Source organism: Triticum dicoccoides, chromosome 4B, assembly GCF_002162155.2.
Source record: "Triticum dicoccoides isolate Atlit2015 ecotype Zavitan chromosome 4B, WEW_v2.0, whole genome shotgun sequence".
Lineage (NCBI taxonomy): Eukaryota > Viridiplantae > Streptophyta > Magnoliopsida > Poales > Poaceae > Triticum > Triticum dicoccoides.
This window is the reverse complement of record NC_041387.1, coordinates 131,239,203-131,246,340: the sequence shown is the minus strand read 5'-3', so window position 1 is coordinate 131,246,340 and position 7,138 is coordinate 131,239,203.

The following is a 7,138-nucleotide window of genomic DNA, read 5'->3' as shown; positions in this document are numbered from 1 at the left end:
GAGGCGCGCGGGAGGCCGGCGGCGCGGGAGGCCGACGAACGGGATCTGGGCCCGTGCGGGCCCCGCCTGGGCTCCGCGGGCCGGCGGCGGCGCGGGAGGAGAGAGAAGGAGGAGGCGCTGAGGTGGCGGCGGCCGGTTGGCTGCGGGCGGCGGCGGGGTGACGTGGCGCGTTCCTATTGGTTGGGGCGACGTGGCCGGCGGACATGTCCGGCCGGGGGCGGACGCGTCCGGCGGCGCGGGGAGGAATCTCTAGGGTTTGCCCGAGAATTTCGGGGGAGGGGCTAGTTTTATAGGTAGAGGGAGCTAGGAGAGTCCAAATGAGGCACGGTTTTCGGCCACGCGATCGTGATCGAACGACCGAGAGCATGGAGGGGAGTTAGGTGGGTTTTGGGCCACTTTGGAAGGGGCGTTGGTCTGCAAGACAAAGGAGGCTTTACGGTTACCCGGTTAACCGTTGGAGTACCAAACGACCTCCAAATGGCACGAAACTTGACAGGCGGTCTACCGGTGTTATACCAAGGCCGCTTGGCAAGACTCGGGCCATTCCGAGAAAGTTCAATACCCACTCACAACAGGAGACGAAAAGGGGAACGCCGGAGGGCATAGGAGCGCCGGATTGCGAAACGGACAACGGGGAAAAGGCTCGGATGCATGAGACGAACACGTATGCAAAATGAAATGCACATGAGGACATGATAAAATGCAACATGCAAGCAAATGACATGGCAACGACGGCGAATAACTGGTGGACACCTGGTGCATCGGATCCGGGGCATTACAGGGGGCTCCTATCTCGTGGCCGCCTTGGCTGCTTCCTGACTTGCACTCCAAGTCCTCTGGATCACGTTCATTCCAAAAATCATGCCTCCAAAGGTTTCATTCCGTTTGGACTCCGTTTGATATTCCTTTTCTTCAAAATACTGAAATACGCAAAAAAACAACAATACGGGCTGGGCCTCCGGTTAGTAGGTTAGTCCCAAAAATGATATAAATGTGTAAAATAAAGCCCATAAACATCCAAAAGGGGTAATATAATAGCATGGAACAATCAAAAATTATAGATACGTTGGCGACGTATCACACATCTTTCACCTCGACGTGCTGGTGATGAAAAACAAATCCAATAAAGATCTTCGGTGGCCGCATTTGGAGTTACTCAAGAGTAGTAAGATTCTATTTACAGTTTAACCCAAGATGCACATCTTGTGGGTTCAACTACCACTCTATTTTCTTTCATGACACGACCTGGATGCTGGGTGTCCCACGTGTCGGCAAAAGGAGGAAGAACCCGACCAAATCTTTGGTTGTACTCTCGGATTAGACTAGTTGTGCTAACTTAAAAAATTTATTGTGTACTCCCTCCGTTCCAAAATACTTGACTTCCATTTGTCCAAAAATGGATGTACCTATGTACTAAAACATGTCTAGATACATATATATTTTGACAAATAGAAGGCATGTATTATGCAACGGAGGGAGTAGAATGGATGCAAGTTTTTGTGTTGGGAAGAAGAGTACATCCATATATTGATAGAGCGTTGGAGTTGGCCTTACAAGTGGGACCGCAGTTGAGGAAACCGACTATCGGCAAACCCCCACCTCGCCCGTTGCGCGATGGCTGAGTTAGAGAAACAATGAGGTTGAAGAGATTGCTCTAGCATGGACTCCAAGAAATATGGTGTCAGATGGAAGTCGTGCTGGTGGCGTGTGCCGTACTCCTAGACGTGAATGCTTGTTCTGGCCCATGCCACCCTACTACTCCTACTACTTACTATATAGTACTAGTATCGAGGATTCGAGGTGCTGGTTACGTACAACATGGCTATAGTAAAAACACCTGCACACGCGCGAAGCATGTGAAGCTAGTACAAATAGTGTAATACTATTGTTGATTGGCCTCATTCGATAACCTGTTGCAATGCACATACAATTATGTATTCGGAAAATATTTTTTTGCCTCGTCGCACCACTCACTCACAGAAGCAACTTGAAAGCCATTCATAAATTTAGTAAGTTTATCACAGGCATATCATTTTATTACATACAACAGGTCATCAACCCACATCGATAACGAGGATACATTATAAATACTAAAGTTTTCACCACACAACAAATAACAAGCAATGAAATGAACTTCAACTCAACCATTCCTCGGCGTTGGAAACGCTTGCTTTGAACCACAAGTGATTCTCTGGGACGGGCCATCAATTGTCGATCTCAAGACCAATGCAGGAATGATCATCCAGGCTGAAGCGGCCTACTATATCAGTACCAGGGTAGGGAACCACCCTAATGTCCGAGGTATAGACACAGTTGCTTCTCATAAATGGTACTAGTAACATTGTGTCAACAGTAGTTGGAACGCCTTTCACCATCATCGGATAGTTTTATCCAAGGAAGAGCGAGTTTTCTCCAAGACTATCAATTCTGTACCAGGGAGAAGGTGTTGGCGCTAGCACACTAGTATCCATCCCGAATACCATGCAAGGGGTGTTGGAATAGGTCCAGAGAGTGCGACCATGGGAGACAACACGTGCTCCCTCAGTAGTAACATCATCAGTGGGCTGTATACACACAAGAAGAGGTGATCCATCGGAATTAGTTGCCAGACACCACTAAGTATATACGTTCTGCTCGTCCTCATGCTCGTGATCATCACCATTGCCATCTCCCCCTTGGTTATAAAAATTTTCAAGTATAGGTGGTGGAATGTTCATAGGACCTTGGAAACACAAGAAGAAGGTTAATTAGTAAAGGGAAACTTGCTAACCTGCATGCATGTGGATGAAACAATTATAATTACAGTGGAAGACAAACGTACCGAAACTACAAGGATCCCATGCAAAAATAGTGCCATGAGCGGTGGAAGCAAACACAAGACCCTCATATTGAATTGCATCACAGTACACATCCGTGTGTAGAAACTTTTGAGCAATATCCATCGAGTCAAACCACCAAGGATGGCAACAAGCTTGTCGAAGATAGCAACAACTTCATAGTTGTTGTAATTCCAAGAGCGGTTGGGAACTCGACAAATTGCTATCTTCCATAGAAGACAGTCACCATGATCGTATTTGAACGTGCGTACAATACCACTGTGCTCAACCTCTGGGCAGTCTGCTAAGATTTTTGGAAGTGGAACCCGGTCACGAGTGTACACATTCACAAGTTCCCACTCGCAGTTGGACCCAATGTAAACAACCCAATCTCCATTTGCGCCTGCCCAAGCCTTGCCCTCAAGTGATGGCATCTTAACATCATACGTATCATTATCAAGCAGCATCAACTTGCACAGGGCGAGGCCTCCGTCGTGCCGGCGCCAGTCATCAGGGTCACGGTGAAGAAGATAGAGGAGATCAAACTGCTCCTTGACTCTTGGGTTCCTTGTAATGATGTTATTAGTTGAGTCGGGAATGGGCTTGAACGAACCTGCCATGCTAGCCGAGGTGATGACGTCGCACCGATCAATGAGTTCCTCCACCACGTCATCTTTCAGATTGGGGCAAGAATAACGGGGTCGTTTCCGGCCTGTTCCCTCCATGGAGAAGACGATCGAACAATGGCAGAATAAAGGGTGAAGGGCTGAAGGAAAATGGAGGAGGGATAGGAAGAGTGTGCGACAGCAGTTCCAAATCGAGAGGGAAAGGCGAAGAGTCGGTGGACGGTTGCCAGTTTGCCTCGGTTCACGAAGAGGCGCCCCGGCCTACACGTCCGTTCAGAAATACTCCTACTACTTGCCGTCATCTCACTAATATGTTGGAATGGGACCACATGTCAATGAAACATGGTGTGTAATTTCTCATGCAAAATGCAATCTGGCCGCGTTGGCCCGAGGTGCCACATTAGTTTTTTTTGTGAAAGTTTGCCGCATTAGTTATCGACCTTTATATTTTTTAACATGCAATCTGAATGGATAGCTCCTGTGGTCATCACACGTGAGCGGATATAGTGATGGTTGATTCGCCCGAGCAACTTATTACTGTGGGAATATGGGAGTACCGGCGGATTCAAGGAACAGAGAAATGATGGTTGCTTCGTCCGAGCAACTTACTATGGCGAAGGTGGGGCTCTATGATTTGACTGCTCACTAGTCATTACTACTGCGGCGCAACGACTGGGGTGAATCTTTCCCTGAAGTTGTGTTGTGCACTCAATATTGCTGCATGGCACGTGGAGCCGGATGAAGGATGTCCAACATGTCGGCGAAACGAAGTTGAATTGTTTCTGGCATTGCTATCAATCCTTCAGGATTTGTTTATATGTATGCATAATTTTGATGAAATTGTATTGTGATGCTATGAAGGTTTCAACTTTGGTTCCTGCAGGAAAAAAAGGTTTCAACTTAGGATTCATGTGTCTTGCCTCGAGATTATCTCGTTACAACATTCCATCAAATACAAATGAAACTACCATGGCTAATGCATCTCAATGGTTCGCAGATCAGCGCCAATATTCACATCACAACTGAAGACAAATTTGTGAGAAGGTGTACAAATAAAGAAAAATAATATAATTGATCGATGTTGTTCGTAGGCATGGCTCCATTTCCTTGGCACAGTGTTCATTGCTTGGCAGCTAGTTTCACCCAGCTCTGTAGCCAAAAAAGAGGTGTATGAAGGACACCACAATCCGATCATTTTGTGCATCTCCACTAAAATCGAGCGGACCATCCCTGTTTGCAAAAATATCCAGTCAGTGTGATTACAATAATAGTGGAACTACATGATGAAACATAACACACATAAATAGAAGTCGATCACCTCTACAATCTCTCTTTAGGACTAACTTCTTGTTGGAGAAGATTAGGCACGAAGTTGGATGAGGAGGATAGCAAAACCAATCTCCCTTTCCGCAGTCCCACAGAAATGTAAAAACGTTGCCCGTGTGACATTTTGGCGGAACTGCACAAAACACTCTTCAGAAAAGTGATTTGTGCAGTTCACCAAAAGGTCGCAATAGCAACGAGGTGAAAATGGATAGCCCTGTTTGCAAAAGGAGGTCGAAAGGAAACAATTACTGCGCAATAACACGAGTTGAAGACACATACACTGACAAAAAAGAAGCATGTTCCAGGTAAAATGAGAAAGATAGCACATGGTGGTTTATCAAAAATGGTTTGAGGACGAGATTGCAAGATGGAAAGTACGCTGGCCGAGATACGATTTAAGCAAACAACTAAAGAAGATCCACATGCAGCAACGTGGGAAGATGGGTAGTGGAGCAAGGCCGGAGGAAGCTGTACCTGAGGATCGTTGGGATGTTACTAGGAGGGCGCCGGCGGCCGGGATCTGCCCATACTGCGGCAGCGAGCAAGTGGCGAAGGCCCTACCGCGCCGGAGCTTGGTCAAAGAGAACGGCGAGTACCACATATCGGGACGAGCTGCCTCAACACCGTAGAATAAAGAGATGATGCACATCCTCCCTTTCCGTCGGCGGACGAGATGCGGCCGGATCACTAACCAACACTGAGAGAGAGAGGCCACGGCGGCCTTGTGTGAGATGGTGTGGCGAGAGACAAACCCATTTTTCCATTTTCCCCACGGCAATCGTTTTATATTCTAGGCATGGTACCCGACCCTCCTTCGAGTAAACAACCGCTACACGCGTCAAATTATCATGTGGGCTGCCTTTTTGTACAGAAATGAACTCCACCGTGTACCCGCACGGGTGTGGCCGAGAACGAGATGTGAGTATGTGCGTCCTGCGTGCACTTCTTCTTTAGGTGCAGGTACTACGTGGGTGGGTGTGAGAGAGATGGTTTGTGCGAAACAAAGGCAATGTGTTGATGATATCTCAATTAGAAAACGGTAACATATGCAATGTGTGTGAAATCGAGTCATGGACGTGAGATATCGATAGAATTGAAAACAGGGATGAAGTGTGTGGCTGCGCGATCGATAAAGAGTGCCATCGAATTTGTGTTTGCCCATGTCAAAGATACAGGGCGGCTGGCTACTGGAATTTGAGAGGGCAGAGGTGCAGTTCTTCTCCGTGGCATGGATACCTACCTACAACGTTCGACTATCGGTGTGTGTGGGGGGGTAGAGACCGGTCGACTAGTATATGTGTGGGGAAGGAGAGAGACCTAGCTATGTATTGAGGAGATCGATCGACATCCATGGATATGTGTAGCAGAGGAATAAGGTTGGGAAAAAGACAAAGGTAAAGCGTCGGAAGGTTGGTGGTGGAGTGGCATCTCACAAATGGTGGGAGAGGCCTGCTAGACAAACGGAGGGTATGAGTGCAATATCAATAAGAGAGGGCGGGGGATGTCTGTCTATCTATGCACGTGCGTGTGAGAGACGGGTGGAGGTATTCAAGGATGATGAGGGGAGAAGATATGGTTGTGGTAAGCATGCGTAACTACATAGGAAGATCAACCGTCGTGTGTCCGAGAAAAGGAGAGACATAACTAGCGAGGTAAGTGTATCAGTGCTTGGTGAAAACGAATTATAGTCGACCTGGCTATATGTAGGGAGATCAGTTCATATACACGCATGCATGTGTTAGAAGCAAATAAGGTCTGGAGACGCAGACAGGGGGAGAGGGTGTGGCTAGGAGGTGGTGCAAGAGGCCTACCATGTCGAGGGGGGGAGTGTGCGAGCATGTGATAAATGAAAAGAGGGGCGGGAGTGTGCACCTGCGTGGAATCGTATTGGACATATGGGGGCATGGACGATGAGAAGAGAAGAGGGGAAGTCTATATGTGTTTGTTGTAGGCACACTTGGCTAGAGAGGTATATCGACCAGTGTGTGCCAGAAAGAAGGAGCCGGGGGCCTACACACACCGCTGGTGGACGACCTAAAGAGAAATAATGAACGTGCGCGATGGAGGGGACGCTAAGGGTGTGTGAGGGGGGCGGGCGTGTGCATGCATGATAGAAAGTTAGCGCTAGCTAGCTACAAATAGAAGAGGATCGTGAAGGTGTAAAAGACGAACAAATATCATAATTCATTATAAAAAAGTGGATACGGATACTTGAAGAAGATATCATAATGTAGAACATTGATTATAATTTGGGCTAATGTGTGGCTTTTGCAACTCAGGTCTAAATGCTTGTCATAATGTAGGGGGAGGGGCACTATACTTTGTGTGATAAACACGGTGTACGTATGGAACATGGTTTAGATTATGAAT